Source organism: Dendrobates tinctorius, unplaced genomic scaffold (genome assembly GCF_039654945.1).
Source record: "Dendrobates tinctorius isolate UK_male_01 unplaced genomic scaffold, ASM3965494v1 ptg000143l, whole genome shotgun sequence".
Classification (NCBI taxonomy): Eukaryota; Metazoa; Chordata; class Amphibia; order Anura; family Dendrobatidae; genus Dendrobates; species Dendrobates tinctorius.
The window spans coordinates 28,358,019-28,375,298 of record NW_027361810.1 but is presented as its reverse complement, the minus strand read 5'-3'; the positions used below and the strand labels follow the sequence as shown (position 1 = coordinate 28,375,298).

The window sequence follows — 17,280 nt, the reverse complement described above, 5'->3', positions numbered from 1 at the left end:
CTTTTGGGATATTGTCCCTTTTCTCAGAGTATTAACATCAGCATCCAGCCGTGGGCTTTCCCTCCGCTGGCTATGAAAATTGCTTGGAAGCCCACACCGTTTTTTTAAATTTAATTCTTTAGTTTACACAGGAGAGACAAAGCGGGTGCTGAATACAACTCCCACCTTTGTCTTCTGGTTGCGCTAATCTCGGCGTGAGCAGAAGACACTGATGAGAGCTATCTTCAGCAGCCGGCGCTTGAGATAAGTGTGAACTGTACGGCTTTTCCCAGGCGCCGGTACATGTCACGCTAATGACAACTCCCATCATTGTCTCCTGGTCGCGCTGATCTCCATGTGACAAACCTGACATATGTGCGCCACCATTGAGTAAAATGGGTGTGTGTGTCCGTATTTGTGGCCCTTAAAAAATTAACTGCATGCGGACACAAAAAACGGGCGTGTGAAGGAGCCCTAAGTCTGGATTCCTATGTTCACATGTATTTTTTTGTAGACAGAAAAATGCAACTAATTTTCTGAGCAGAAACCAATTCAGTAAACCCTGTTTGTTGTCCATCTTTGAAAAGGATTATGCTGCGTTTTTTTTTTGTTTTTTTTTCTACACAGTATTTTGCAGCTTTTTGATTTGACGGTGATAATTGTGGAGCGGAATCCACTTCAAAGAAGTCACTTCTTTTTTTTCCCTCAGCAACTTCTTTGAAACATCGTCAGAAAGAAAATCTTTTTAAAAAAAAACTGTCTGTAAGAACTGAGCTACGTTACCACGATGAGCTTTTGGTGAGTTTTTCACGCTGCGATTTTTGGCTCTTTTTGTTGTGTCGTGTTTAAAACAAAATGGATTTATTTTTTATACTTACTTGTATCTGGCTTTAATAAAAACTTTATTGATACGGTCATGTGCGGATTACATGAGTCCTTGCAGTGGAAATGGTCTAAAGGCAAACATTACTTTTTTTTACCTGCGAATGTTCCACATTTAATGCAAGTTTATGGAGAAAATCCGCACATAAAACTCAGCGAGAAATTGAAACCCACGCCACATGTCAGTTTATTGTGCCGCTTTCAAAAACACAGCAGTTTTCCAAATCAGTCAGGAAAATAAATCTGATGTGTGTGTGAGATTTCTGAATTCTCATAGAATTTGCCGATGCAGTAAAATGCAGCTTAAAAAATTTGCACACACACAAAAAAAAAAAACGCAACGTGTGAACACAGCCTTGATTGGATTTTTGCACTGAAATGAAGACTAAGCAGAGTGTTTGAAATGTTTTTTTTTTTTTTTTCTGCTGATTTGGAGCGTATATGCTTCAGAATCCTCCTTGAAAAGCTTGATGTGAAACCCTGAATTTTTTTTTGTTGTTTCATTTTTTTTCTGTAGGTTTCTTTGTAAATTCAAGACCCCGATATAATAAAATTACCCCAGGTGGTATATTGGCAGTGCTACTAGTAACTGACTAGGGATGAGCGAGTAGTGAAGTATTCGGACTTGCTGTACTTGTTAGGAGTACCTCCTAATACTCGGGTACTCGTAACGAGTAGCGAGTCCAAAGTAAGTCTATGGGAAATGCGAGTAATGGGCTGTGTGTGTGTGCTGGGGTGGGCGGGGACTGTGCAAAGACTGTGCGGGACTGTGCGGGACTGTGCGGGACTGTGCTGGGCTGTGCAGGGCTGTGCAGGTACTGTGTGGGACTGTGCTGGGCTGTGCGAGACTGTGCGGGACTGTGCTGGGCTGTGCAGGGCTGTGCGGGACTGTGCTGGGCTGTGCAGGTACTGTGCGGGGACTGGCCTGGGCTGTGCGGGTACTGTGCAGGGACTGTGCTGGGCTGTGCAGGGCTGTGCAGGGCTGTGCGAGACTGTGCTGGGCTGTGCAGGGCTGTGCGAGACTGTGCTGGGCTGTGCAGGGCTGTGCGGGACTGTGCTGGGCTGTGCAGGGCTGTGCGGGACTGTGCTGGGCTGTGCAGGGCTGTGCGGGGACTGTCCTGGGCTGTGCGGGTACTGTGCAGGGCTGTGCGAGACTGTGCTGGGCTGTGAAGGTACTGTGTGGGGACTGTACTGGGCTGTGCAGGGCTGTGCGGGAGTGTTCTGGGCTGTGCAGGGCTGTGCGGGAGTGTTCTGGGCTGTGTGGGGACTGTGCAGGGCTGTGCGAGACTGTGCTGGGCTGTGCAGGGCTGTGCGGGAGTGTTCTGGGCTGTGCAGGGCTGTGCGGGAGTGTTCTGGGCTGTGCAGGGCTGTGCGGGGGACTGTGCGGGCTGTGACAAATATTGCGAGGCGAGTAGAATCATAGAATCGTAGAGTTGGAAGGGACCTCCTGGGCCATCTGGTCCAACCCCCTGCTCAAAGCAGGATTCGCTAAATCATCCCAGTCAGATGTCTGTCCAGCCTCTGTTTGAAGACTTCCATTGAAGGAGAACTCACCACTTCTCGTGGCAGCCTGTTCCACTCATTGATCACTCTAACTGTCAAAAAGTTTTTTCTAATATCTAATCTGTGTCTCTTCCCATTCAGTTTCATCCCATTGCTTCTAGTCTTTCCTTGTGCAAATGAGAATAAAGTTGATCCTTCTACAATGTGACAGCCCTTTAGATATTTGTAGACAGCTATTAAGTCTCCTCTCAGTCTTCTCTTTTGCAAACTAAACATTCCCAAATCCTGCAACCTTTCCTCATAAGACAGGGTTTGCAGACCGGTCACCATTCTGGTCGCTCGTTTCTGAACTTGCTCCAGTTTGTTGATGAAATACTCGCCAGGATTCGAGTACCGCGAGCACCGCATTACTCGGCGAGTACCGAATCCTAACGAGTATACTCGCTCATCCCTATGTATGACAAAAGTGAGATGATGAAAGAAGCAAAACTGGCAGAAGTTTGCAATAAATCACTCTCTAAAGGAACTCTTCAATGCAAAAACTGTTTCTCACTGCTGCTCGGCAGGATACATGGAGCGAACACACAGCACAGTCACACATGCGAGCATTGGTGGTTCAGTGGTAGAATTCTCGCCTGCCACGCGGGAGGCCCGGGTTCGATTCCCGGCCAATGCAGCTGTGATTTTTTTATTTCCTATTTTTTTTTCTTTGTTATTTATATATTTTTTTTCACATTAAATAAACACCCTCCATACAGAGCACAGAATGTTACATTCCTCCTGACCCTGTATAAACAGATGCTTGTCTGCATATTGTGCTTATTATACTATATTGTGTGAGATTATCTCTCTCTAGGTCAGGCTACATCTTTATATTCTGACATCTTAATTTCAGCAGAATGCAGAAACATAAAATATTTAAATCATCACTATAGACAAGTTGTTGCTCCTTCCGCTGCATTATGTCTCTAGGTGGAAGCTACCAAGCAGACAAGAAGCAGGGGGAGGAACAGAGGATATGCTGGGACGTGCCAACTCCCTCTATGAGCAGGGAAGACGACTGACGCAGGCAGCTGGGGGATGTAGCTCAGTGGTAGAGCGCGCGCTTCGCATGTGTGAGGTCCCGGGTTCAATCCCCGGCATCTCCAGCGTTTTTTGGTGGTTTTTGTTTTTATTTTTATTTATTTATTTGTATTTAAGTTTTATTTCTATTATTACATTCAGTTCAGCTTGCGTTTGCACTTATATTGATAAATCCAGGACGGGCTTCAGGTTTTATACAAGTTTCTCATGTCTTTTTTTTTTTTTTTTTTAAATTCCATGTATTTTGGGAAGCGAAGAGACCAAAATAAAAGAGCGATTCTGTCATTTTTTTTATTTTTGTTTCGGGAATTCACTGTAAGGGAAGAATTTTATACTTCCTTAGTTGGTACGATACTACATACATTATTTATGTATTTTTTAGAATTCACTTACGGAAAAAGGGGAGGGGTGACAAACTTTTTGTTTATACATTTATAATTGTTCTCGTTTTTTTTTTTTTTTACAATTTTTATTAGTCTACAAATTTTATGCCACGCCCGACCACACCCATTTCACAACTAGTCACACCCATGTCCACGCCCAACCACACCCATTTAGCACTGCTGATCACACTGACTGGTACTGAGGGCACAGTGGCTGGCATTATGGGCACACTGACAGGTGCTGAGGAAAAGAAAGAAAACAGAGAGAGAGAGAAAAAAGAAAACAGAGATAGAGAGAAAGAAAGGAGAGCAAGCGAGAGAGAAAGATCAGAGAGAGAAGAAAGGACAGAGAGAGAAAGAATAGAGGGGAAAGAAAGAACAGAGAAAAAGAAAAAGAGAAAGAAAGATAGAACACAGAGAGAAAGAAAGAGGGGACAGAAAAAAAGAACAGAGAGAGAGAAAGAAGGAACAGAGAGAGAAAGAAAGAGGGGAAAGAAAGAACAGAGAGAGAACAGATAAAAAGAAAGAACAGAGAGAGAAAGAAAGAACAGACAGAGAAAGAGAAAGGAAGAACAGAGAGAGAGAAAGAAAGAGGGGAAAGAAAGAACAGAGAGAGAGAGAGAAAGAAAGAGGACAGAAAGAACAGAGAGGAAGAAAGAAAGAGGGGAAAGAAAAAAAGAACGTACAGAGAGAGAAAGAAAGAGGGGACAGAAAAAAAGAACAGAGGGAGAGAATGAAAAAAAGAAAGAACAGAGAGAGGGAAAGAAAGAACAGAGAGAGGGAAAGAAAGAAATAGGGGAAAGAAAGAAAGAAAGAACAGAGAAAAAGAAAGAAAAAGAACAGAAAAAAAAGGGAGAGGGTACAGAAAAAAAAGAACAGAGGGAGAGAATAAAAAAAAGAAAGAACAGAGAGAGGGAAAGAAAGAACAGAGAGAGGGAAAGAAAGAAAGAAAGAAAGAAAGAACAGAGAGAAAGAAAGAGGGGAAAGAAAAAGAGGGGGAAGAATGTGTGAGGTCCCGAGTTCAATCCCCGGCATCTCCAGCGTTTTTTGGGGATTTTTTTTTCTTTTTATTTATTTATTTGTATTTAAGCTTTATTTATATTATTACATTCAGTTCAGCTTGCGTTTGCACTTATATTGATAAATCCAGGACGGGCTTCAGGTTTTATACAAGTTTCTCATGAGTTTTTTTTTTTTTTTTTTAATTCCATGTTTTTTGGGAAGCAAAGAGACCAAAATAAAAGAGCGATTCTGTCATTTTTATTTATTTTTGTTTCGGGAACTCATTGTAAGGGAAGAATTTTATACTTCTTTAGTTGGTACGATACTACATACATTATTTATGTATTTTTTAGAATTTACTTACGTTTTGGGAAAAGGGGGAGGGGTGACTTAAACTTTTTGTTTATACATTTATAATTGTTTTTGTATTTTTTTACAATTTTTACTAGTCTACAAATTTTATGCCACACCCGACCACACCCATTTCGCAACTAGTCACACTCATGTCCACGCCCAACCACACCCATTTAGCACTGCTGATCACACTGACTGGTACTGAGGGCACAGTGGCTGGCATTATGGGCACAGTGGCTGGTATTGTGGGAACACTGACAGGTGCTGAGGAAAATAAAGAAAGAAAACAGAGAGAGAGAAAAAAGAAACAGAGAGAGAGAGGAGAGCGAGCGAGAGAGAAAGAAAAGAGAGAGGAAGATCAAAGAATGAAGAAAGGACAGAGAGAGAAAGAATAGAGGGGAAAGAAAGAACAGAGAGAGAAAGAAAGGGGAAAGAACAGAGAGAAAGAAAGAGGGGAAAGAAAGAAAGAACAGAGAAAAAGAAAAAAAGAAAGAAAGAACACAGAGAAAGAAAGAGGGGACAGAAAAAAAGAACAGAGAGAGAAAGAAAGAGCAGAGAGAGAAATAAAGAGGGGAAAGAAAGAACAGAGAGAGAACAGATAGAAAGAACAGAGAGAAAGAAAGAGGGGAAAGAAAGAAAGAACAGAGAAAAAGAAAAAGAGAAAGAAAGAACACAGAGAAAGAAAGAGGGGACAGAAAAAAAGAACAGAGAGAGAAAGAAAGAGCAGAGCGAGAAATAAAGAGGGGAAAGAAAGAACAGAGAGAGAACAGATAGAAAGAACAGAGAGAAAGAAAGAACAGAGAGAGAAAGAGAAAGGAAGAACAGAGAGATGGAAAGAAAGAGGGGAAAGAAAGAAACAACAGAGAGAGAGAGAAAGAAAGGGGACAGAAAGAACAGAGAGGAAGAAAGAAAGAGGGAAAAGAAAAAAGAACAGAAAGAGAAAGAAAGAACAGAGAGAGAAAGAAAGAGGGGACAGAAAAAATAACAGAGAGAGAGAATGAAAAAAAGAAAGATTAGAGAGAAAGAAAGAACAGAGAAAAAAGAAAGAGAGGACAGAAGAAAAAGAACAGAGGGAGAGAATTAAAAAAGAAAGATTAGCGAGACACAGAAAGAACAGAGAGAGGGAAAGAAAGAACAGAGAGAAAGAAAGAGGGGAAAGAAAGAACAGAGAAAGAAAGAAAAAAAGAGAAAGAAAGAGGGGACAGAAAAAAGAACAGAGAGAAAAAGGGGAAAGAAAGAAAGAAAGAAAGAGGGGAAAGAAAGTAAGAAAGAAAGAAGGAAGGAAAGAAAGAAAGAAAGAAAGAGAGGGAAGAAAGAACACCGAGAGAGAACAGAACCGAGAGAGAACAGAACGAAAGAACAGAGAGAGAGAAAGAAAGAAAGAAAGAACAGAGAGAGAAAGAAAGAGGGCACAGAAAAAAAGAACAGAGGTAGAGCAAAAGAAAGAAAGAGGGGAAAGAACAGAGAGAGAAAGAAAGGGGAAAGAATAGAGAGAAAGAAAGAGAAAAAGAAAGAAAGAAAGAAAGAACAGAGAGCGAAAGAAAGAAAGAGGGGAAAGAAAGAAAGAACAGAGAGAGATAAAGAAAGAACAGAGAGAGAGAAAGAAAGAAAGAAAGAAAGAAAGAAAGAAAGAAAAAGAACACAGAGAAAGAAAGATAGAAAGAGGGGAAGAAAAAGAATGAAAGAAAGAAAGAAAGAAAGAGGGGAAAGAAAGAACAGAGAGAGAGAGAAAGAAAAAAGAAAGATTAGAGAGAAAGAACAGAGAGAGAAATAAAAAGAGAGGGAAAGAAAGAACAGAGAGAGAGAAAGAAACAGAGAGAGAAAGAAACAGAGAGAGAAGGAAAGAACAGAGAAAGAAACAAAGAGAGAAAGAAATAAATAAAAATTCTATAAAGATACTATAGCAGCCCTGCTCCCTTTGTAGTGCGCACCTGAGCCTCCCGATGCAGGACATATCATGATCCGCTCACATGGCCGGCACCCCCGATTCCAAGGTGATCCCGCTGTCCGCACAGTCGGAGGAGGACACGGTGATGGATCTGAAGCATTCCTGGTTCCGTCACAATCTCCTCATGAATTTACCTCATTTCCGGTCAGCTTCCAGCATGTCACTTCCGACAGAACGTCACGTGTGAGTTTTAAAGTGCTGCTCAAGGTTCCGCCGTGTACTCCTGTGTCTGCGGGAAAAGCCCGCTTTGTATGCCTCGTACACACTTGGCTCCGCTCCGTACACCTCGTACACGCGCTGCTCCGTTCCGTACACCTCGTACACACGTGTCTCTGCTCTGTACATCTCGTACACACACAGCTCTGCTACATCCACACTATAAACCCCTCCTGACCCCACACAGAAACTTCACCTCATCCAGCACCATGACAACCAACACAGCAGAGTCCTGCAGAGTGCAGACACAGAGGCTCCTGATCATGTGACCCCTGACTCCTCCTCTCCTGTGACCTCATCACAGGTCCTGTGCGGCGTGTGCGCACAGCCACAGAACTAGGAAGTCATTGCAGGCTGCGGTGAGACTATCTGGGAGGGCGAGGATGGGGTCGGTGCATGGGAGAGCTTGGCGGCTGAGTGCAGTGCAGGAAAAATAAGAGTCCCGGGCGGGACGCGGGTGGGGGGGGTAAAAAACGGGACAGTCCCGCGAGAATCGGAACAGTTGGGAACTATGGTATTACTGTGCTTGATTGGCAGCAAACTTGCCTGACCTTAACCCCTTAGAGAATCTATGGTGTATTGTCAAGAGGAAGATGAGAGACACCAGACCCAACAATGCAGACGAGCTGAAGGCTGCTATCAAAGCAACCTGGGCTTCCATAACACCTCAGCAGTGCCACAGGCTGATCGCCTCCATGCCACGCCGCATTGATGCAGTAATTGATGCAAAAGGAGCCCCGACCATGTATTGAGTGCATTTACTGACCATACATTTCAGTAGGCCAACATTTCAGATTTTAAAATCATTTTTCAAGCTGGTGTTATAAAGTATTCTAATTTACTGAGATAATGACTTTAGGGTTTTCATTGGCTGTAAGCCGTAATCATCAACATTACCAGAAATAACCACGTGAAATAGATCACTCTGTTTGTAATGACTCTATATAATATATGAGATTCACTTTTTGTATTGAAGAACTGAAATAAATGAACTTTTTGATGATATTCTAATTTTGTGAGACGCATCTGTGTGTATATATATCCCAAATCTCTACGTCCCCTTTGGCAGAGATGTCAATGCTCATGTATGAATGCGAGTTGAGTCATGTGTCCCAGAATTTCTCCGTAATGTCCCATTTTTGTCTTGTATAAATATCCACAATCATATATTCAATTCCTAATTAATCAGGACCCTAGCTAGTAAATGTCATTTTCAGGAGAGCTCTTTCTACCTGTCTTTTTGATGTCACTTGTGACATTTCTCCCAAAAATTATACTAATATAAAGTACTAATTAACTGCGGCCTCTGAAACGTCTTCTAACCCGTGTGGTCCTTTATTTTCACCTGAAAAAAGTAAAAATGATCAGAACAAGTAGTTTGCAGGATTCCATTGCCTCAAATACACACTGGGAACGATGGATTCATCTGTCGCTGTTTAAAGGCAACTGATGTCTGGATAAACAGCCACCTTTTATTAAGTCGTATTTAGGTATAAACTTTTGCACGCTTTAATTTCTTATTATATCTTTTCAGTGGTTCATGCTTTGGTTTTCCCATATAAGAGTTCCACATCTATACAATACACAGAGTTAACGAGGTTGTACAGCTTTGGGGGTCTTTTTTTACTTAAATGCACATATTTGGGGCTAAAAATCATTTGTGCAATTGGCTTTCATTTAAAAAAAAAAAATGTTGCACCACTTGGCTTTTATTAGCTCTTTCCACTTTGGTCTGTGGTCATAAATCAGAAATAAGAGGAGCTCAGAAAAAAAACAGATAAAAGAATTGAAATCTCTCCCATACGACCGTCAGAACGAACTCACTGACATATTCTCAGCTAACTCATTCTGCAGCCAGCTATATACAGTGCAACTTTGCGGCTACAGAAGGCAAAAAGTTGCAAGATTTGTAATGAAAACCAATTATAAAGTATATTTTTAAAGCCCCAGGATGACATTTGGTCATGGAATTGTGGATATGCTGTATAGGCACCTTGGAACAGCAGAGCTAAATACTCATAGAGGTAACGCAGAATAGCAGAGCCAAGTATACGGACTGGCACCTTGTCATAGCAGAGCTGAGTTTGCAGAATGGCACCTTGGAACAACAGAATTGAATATGTGAAATGGTAGACCTGAGTATGCGACCTGACACCTTGAAATAACAGGCCAAGTGTGCAGTACAGCAGAAATGAGTTTGTTAGGAGACTCAGTTTGAGAGACATGCAGAAGACTCCAGTGATGGGCACCTTGGAACAGCAGAGCTAAATATTCACAAGGGTAACTTGAAACAGCAGAGACAAGTATAGCAGATCCGAGTATGCAGAATGGCACCTTGGAACAGCACAATTGAATATGTGAACTAGCAGAGCTGAGAATGTGAACTGACACCTTGAAATAGCAGGGCGGAGTGTGCAGCAGAGATGAGTTTGTTAGGAGGAGACTCAGTTTGAGAGACATGCAGAAGTGTCCAGTGATGGGCACCTTGAAACAGGAGACTCAAGTAAAGGGACTGACACCTTGCCATAGCAGAGCCGAGTGTGCAGAATGGCTCTTTGGAACAGCAGAATTTAATATGTGAACTGGCAGAGCAGTAGAGTAGAGATGAGTTTGTTAGGAGACTCAGTTTGAGAGAAATGCAGAAGAGTCCAGTGGTCCAGCAGATCTGGGTTTGTTGATGGTGAAGGACTGGAATACTCAGGCAGCACAATGGCCACCTGAATCAGCCAACAAGTCATCAGAATGTAACATCAGGGGTACAAGCCACAATATCATAGCAACCCAAAGAGCAGAGGAACCAAGACTGGTAACACTCTTTAGGACCTGACCTATCTATCAATTACACAGACAAAAAAGGATTGTTAATACCATAGAACCCCTTTAAATTTGGTAAATCAATTTGCTCATCTGTTTTAGTTTCTTCTTTTCGTTATGATTGCCACACCTTAGCGTTGATTACATTTTTGGTTTTTATTTAACTCGCGGCATGCTGGTGTGCAGATCCATTCTTCGCTGCACGCAGCATTTCCATCGCTGTGTGCACAGGGCCGAGGATTTTAGAATAATCCTACCTAAGCATAACCAGAGATGAAAATGCAAACCTTGTCTTAGCCTTTGCAGAATGGAGGTGAGTTAGAGCTATGTTTTGCCAAATGATTTGTGCCTGATTTAGGTTAGCAAAGGGAAAAGGTTTATTGTATTTCATTGTAGATCCGGGAGAGGAGATGATGTGGGGAAGTTTTATTGTCTGTATGAAAATTAATGCTTACTCTCACAAAGTGCAGATAATGGTAAACTCTGATGAACTTTTTGAATCTGACATTTAATCCCAATTTTTACAGCTGCAAAGAAAAAAAATATAGTAAAGACATTTTATTCCATAATGAATTGCCCTTTAATTTTTTTTTTTCATAGGGTATCAGATTAATGGTAAATTCATGAAAAAAAAAAAAGAAAGAACTGAAACCATAAAGCATCGAGCGTTTTATTTTTACATAGATCTAGCTGGATAGAATAATGCCGGTTATGTGAGCTGTAAGTATGGAAAGGCAAGATATATGGCAGTGGCTGCAGAGATGCAGGGGGATAAACTTTTTGCTTTACTTCTTTGCTTGCCCCATTGTTTTTGTTTGTTTTTATTTATATGTACTCTTCAAATCTTGACAATTCCTACCCATATGTACTATAAGAGCATGCAGATGCTAAAGATGGGGGCTCCTTGCTTATTATTTCCCTCCACGAGACCAAGTAGCAGCTCGTAATTTGGAGTCCTACCTCTTGAAGCTCATCAAGAGAATGCCAAGAGTGTGCAAGGCAGTAATCAAAGCAAAAGGTGGCTACTTTGAAGAACCTAGAATATAAGACATATTTTCAGTTGTTTCACACTTTTTTGTTAATTATATAATTCCACATGTGGTAATTCATAGTTTTGATGACTTGAGTGAATCTACAATTTTCATAGGCATGAAAATAAAGAAAACTCTTTGAATGAGAAGGTGTGTCCAAACTTTTGGTCTGTACTGTACATCACTAGGGCATATACATCACTGAGGAGCATAGATATCACTGGGAGGGCTGGGGGGCATCACTGGGGAGACATTTACATCATTGGGCAGCAAAGACATTAGTGAAGTATAGACATCACTGCTGGGGCTGGGGGCATATATGTGTCTGGGGGCATATACATCACTGGATAGGTTGTGGTGTAGACATCACTAGAGATGGTGGGGTGGCTGACGCTCTTTTTCTATGGGACGAGAGTGCTAGCTCCACCCACAACGTAGGTCCTCACACGGGCACTGAACGAACCACACAGGAGTCTAGTCAGAAAGGCGGATCTCTGGCACCCTTTCTACACCCACTCCCCTTGAATGATGGGTTTCTCCCAGTGTCCGCGTACAGGGGGAGGCCTGTGAATCGCTGGCAGTGGGTGGGCAGAAACTACTGGGCACCCGCCTCTTAAACTAGTGACCGGTGCAGCTTAGTCCTGGTAGCTTGTAAAGTATGCTTTTCTCTAAAATGCCGCAATGTTTAAGAGTTAAACATACCTGGCTGAATCATGCTACCAGTGCCCAATACATAACAAGAAAACAGATTTGCAAAAATACTCTGCAGTAAAATATATGACAGTAGTCAGCAAGTGCTGGATAACAAATACAGGGCATTTAGTCGATATGTTTTTTGGCAAAAAAATGTATACCAAGCTGCTTCGCTGCGTCAAGGTAACCCGTATCGAAGCAGTACTTATCTAATGAATTTAAAACCTGAACCTGAACAGCAAGAGCTGTCTTGCACCACAAGCCCATATTAAGAAGCGCCTGTCTGAATCCTGTTCATTTTAGACACTGTTCAGATGTTCAGGTTTTAAATACATTAGATAGGGACTGCTTCGATATGGGTTACCTTGACGCGGTGAAGCAGCTTGGTATACATTTTTTTGCAAAAAAACATATCGACTAAATACCCTGTATTTGTTATCCAGCACTTGCTGATTACTGTCATATATTTTACTGCAGAGTATTTTTGCAAATCTGTTTTCTTGTTGTGTCTCAGTTAGTGGGTGGTGTGAACGTTGTCTTACCGACTTGTTCACACTTGTGCATGTCACATGTGTTTTTAATCAGTGCCCAATACATGCTGTCTGTGGTTTGAGCAGCATGCTGTCAGGTTTCCTTTAAAGCAGGGTTCCCCAACTCCAGTCCTCAAGGCCCACCAACAGATCATGTTTTCAGGGTTTCCTTAGTATTGCTCAGGTGATAATTGGTTCACCTGTGCAATACAAGGGAAATCCTGAAAACATGATCTGTTGGTGGGCCTTGAGGACTGGAGTTGGGGAACCCTGCTTTAAAGCATCAATAAGGGTTTTGGGTTTTTTTCAATGCTGGAATGCCGATTTAAATGTAAGTCCCCTGGCCCCGGTCACATACTCACCCTTCAGATTCTTCCTCATTCTTCAACGCCACACTGGTCCCGCGTCGCCATCTTGTGACAGTAGTTTCTGACTAGCCGGAAGTCACAATATCTCAATACAAGTCTATGAGTGCCACAGATGAGATTTTCATAGACTTGTATGGAAAAGTGACCTCCGCGCAGCTCCTCGAAATACTGGAGCCGTAAGCAGGTAATGTTTCGCCGGAGACTGATGGGAGTGGCGTCGAAAACCGATAAAAACGCCGGAAGGTGCAATAAAAATCTATCTATTCATCCATCCATCTATATCTGTTTCAAGTAAGCTCAGTCTATAGGTGTCAGTATATGGCATGTTTTGCAGCATGTAACACTTTCTATTCTGCCATTGACGTATGGATCATTGGGACATTTAGGGAGTTTCTTTTAAGCTACAAGTTAAATGTAATGTGACAAAATCCTCATCGGAAGGTTTAGAGGCCACAATGAATGGGGGATGAGACATCATGTTTTAATCATGAGGAAGATGGTGAGCTGACCATCTGTCAGACAGCAGCCAATATTCTCAGGGGGGTGTAAACTTATTGTTTTCATTTAATAAACAGTTTTATTATTTTGCATCATTGTTGATTGGAGCCACTTCAGCTCCGCACTAAGGAAATGGGATATACACGGACAACAGCGATACGGTTACTTTTACTTTGATAAATGTTGATAATATCCAAAATTTTCAACAGAATATATAGAGCATGCAAAGGCTCAAGCAACAATAGGAACTTCCCATAGTGATATCCAGAAATCCTCAGTGTCACGTAAGAACAAATGCAAAAAAAACACATTACATTTTCCTGCAAAATCTGCATAAAAGTTAAAAAAAGGCGAAAGGTTTTGCAGATTTTACTATTGATCTGAGTATAATACATGGCAAAATCCAAAATAATACTTTATGTGTATTAACTGCGATTTAGTATCACCAAATCTGCACTGAAATTTTTTGCTGCATGTGGATATGGATTATTAAAATCTATCCATGGTGTAGATTGCAGAGGTGCAGAGAAGTGGACCATGCCACTAAGGCTAGTTTCACATTTGCGCTACAGGGTGCAGCGACAGCCTGCGCACGGCCGCCGCTAAGCCCCGCCCCTCCGATAGCTCCGCCTCCAGGCGTATGACGCTGCATGCGTCCCCTATCTGTATCACTGAGGACGCAGGCCGTGCGCAGTATGCGTTTTGGCGGCGCCTGCGTCCTTTTGACAGTAATAAGAACAAGACCAGTGTGCATGAGAATGCACGGGATGACATCACCACCTGGTGAGCCTCCCAGCAAGCAAATTCACCAACTCCAATAAATTATGCCAAAACAGAGAAACAGGAGTACGCGGTGACAACAAGAGAAATACTTTTGTTATATAAATATAAATGTTTATTATACATACAAAATATATAGATAGTAATACATGGTAAGATGATAGTAGTGCACCAAGGAACATACAGGCAAAACACAAGGGCCACCCCTTTGGCAACACAATCCCATGTAAGTAAGTACTCTGGTCAAAGGACCAGAGGAAAAAATATCAAAAAGGCTGGTCATAGAGTTCCCATCATAAATCGCAGTAGTAAGGTAATATATCTTAGGCAGCCAAAGTAAACAAATTAACGATGCAGCTTACCGGGATCAGAGAAGCCAGAGAGGGAGCCCCAGGGCCAGATGTCCACCCCCGACGCGCGTTTCGCAGGTGCTAAGGCCTGCTTTCTCAAGGGTCCTTTTGACAGTGCGCCGATTAGCGCCAAACTCAACCTGTTGCAATTTGGTTGCGCTCGGTGCACCGTCAAAAGGACGCAGGCGCCGCCAAACGCATACTGCGCACGGCCTGCGTCCTCAGTGATAAAGATAGGGTCGCATGACGCATGCAGCGTCATGCGCCCGGAGGCGGAGCTATCAGAGGGGGCGCAGCAAGGGCGGGGCTTAGTGGCGGCCATGCGCAGGCCGTCGCTGCGCCCTGAAGCGCAAATGTGAAACTAGCCTAATCCACTACTTCTGGAACTCCTCAAACTAATTTTATATAAGAGGGGTTTATATGTTTTGAACCACTGGGGATAACCTAAAAATTTTATGGTTCAGTAATTGGTGTGGTCTGACTCCAGGGTTGGCAACTTGACTTATTTTTTCTGGACAAGTTATCAAAAAATTACAGACAGACAATATTTTTTTACAAACACAATAAATAATTAATGATGTTGTCCACTACATTGACATTGATGGCCTATCCTTAGGATAGGTCATCAATGACTGATCGGCTGGGGTCTGACATCCGGCACCCTTGCCGATCAGCTGTTATTAGTGTTGGTGGCACCGGCCGGAAGAACTTACTTGTGAGCTGACCATCTACTTGTTGTGGCTGCTGCAGGGTACTACACATCCGACTCCTATTCAAATTAATACAAGGCGAATGTGTAGTACCCTGCAGCAGCCACTACAAGTAGACGACCAGCTCCACAAGTAAGTACTTCCGGCCAAAGCCGCTGACAGTGATAACAGCTGATCGGCAAGGGTGCCGGATGTCAGGTCCCGGCCAAGGTCATCAACGTTAAAGACATGGACAACCTCTATAAGATTATAAGTGATCCATGTCTACAGCCCAAAATTCTGAAGACATAAGCTGCATTCACAGTGAACGGTAAAATGATGATAAATACGTAAAATAATCTCTATAAGTTTCTTCAGCATCAAGAAAATCACATACTCTGTCAAGGTGGGGTCACGTAGATCCCACCACTTTGTCACAAATGACACCGGAGAGATTACAAAGATCCCAACACTGCCACCAGTTTGTCAGGGGAATGCAAATCTGCTGCCTCCAATCAGAAGGGTAATTGCATAATAGACTGACAAGTCATGGACGAGGCAGTGGCTGCTTCCATTATTATGCCAGGTACTGGCAAATGGTATACAGTTAGGTCCATATATATTTGGACATAGACATCATTTTTCTAATTTTGGCTCTAGACATTACCACAATGAATTTTAAACAAAACAATTCAGATGCAGTTGAGGTTCAGACTTTCAGCTTTCATTTGAGGGTATCCACATTAAAATTGGATGAATGGTTTAGGAGTTTCAGCTCCTTAACATGTGCCACCCTGTTTTTAAAGGGACCAAAAGTAATTGGACAATTGACTCCAAGGCTGTTTCATGGACAGGTGTGGGCAATCCCTTCGTTAGGTCATTCTCAATTAAGCAGATAAAATGCCTGGAGTTGATTTGAGGTGTGGTGCTTGCATTTGGAAGGTTTTGCTGTGAAGGAAACATTCGGTCAAAGGAGCTCTCCATGCAGGTGAAACAAGTCATCCTTAGGCTGAGTGCAGATGGAGTTTTGAGCCCTGCGGATTTTTCCGTGCAGAATGGAAAAAAACCGCAGGTCAAATGACCTGCATTTTTCCTGTGGATTTCTTCCATTTTTCACGCGGTTTTCATGCGGTTTTTGTGCGGTTTTCCATTGCGGTCTTCCCCCTGCGGATTTGGTAACGGGAGATAGAAAACCACACAAAAGAAGTAACATGCTGCGGATTTTGTACCGCAGGAAAACCTCGTGGAAAAATCTGCAGCGTCTGCACAGCGTTTTTTTTTTTTTCATTCATTTTAAAGGTACTGTACATCACAATGCGGATATGCAACGTTTCTGCGCGGTAAAATCCGCTGCGGAAACGCTGCAAATCTGCATCGTGTGCACATGGCCTTAAGCTGCAAAAACAGAAAAAACCCATCCGAGAAATTGCTACAACATTAGGAGAGGCAAAATCTACAGTTTGGTACATCCTGAGAAAGAAAGCAAGCACTGGTGAACTCATCAATGCAAAAAGACCTGGGCGCCCACGGAAGACAACAGTGGTGGATGATCGCAGAATAATCTCCATGGTGAAGAGAAACCCCTTCACAACAGCCAACCAAGTGAACAACACTCTCCAGGAGGTAGGCGTATCAATATCCAAATCTACCATAAAGAGAAGACTGCATGAAAGTAAATACAGAGGGTTCACTGCACGGTGCAAGCCACTCATAAGCATCAAGAATCAAAAGGCTAGACTGGACTTTACTAAAAAACATCTAAAAAAGCCAGCACAGTTCTGGAAGAACATTCTTTGGACAGATGAAACCAAGATCAACCTATACCAGAATGATGGAAAGAGAAAAGTATGGCGACGGCGTGGTACAGCTCATGATCCAAAGCATCCCACATCATCTGTAAAACACGGCGGAGGCAGTGTGATGGCTTGGGCATGCATGGCTGCCAGTGGCACTGGGTCACTAGTGTTTATTGATGATGTGACACAGGACAGAAGCAGCCGAATGAATTCTGAGGTATTCAGAGCCATACTGTGTGCTCAGATCCAGCCAAATGCAGCCAAACTGGTTGGTCGTCGTTTCATACTACAGATGGACAATGACCCAAAACATAAAGCCAAAGCAACCCAGGAGTTTATTAAAGCAAAGAAGTGGAATATTCTTGAATGGCCAAGTCAGTC

General features: G+C 42.6%; 2 non-coding genes across 2 annotated transcripts; both read left to right on the top strand.

The window, feature by feature from the left end:
• The first annotated feature begins 2,969 nt into the window (after positions 1-2,969).
• TRNAG-GCC (transfer RNA glycine (anticodon GCC)) lies at positions 2,970-3,040 on the top strand. Its single transcript has one exon. It is a non-coding gene; the product is annotated as a tRNA-Gly (tRNA).
• A 400-nt stretch (positions 3,041-3,440) lies between these two features.
• On the top strand, positions 3,441-3,512 carry TRNAA-CGC (transfer RNA alanine (anticodon CGC)). The gene has a single exon. It is a non-coding gene; the product is annotated as a tRNA-Ala (tRNA).
• Positions 3,513-17,280: the final 13,768 nt, after the last annotated feature.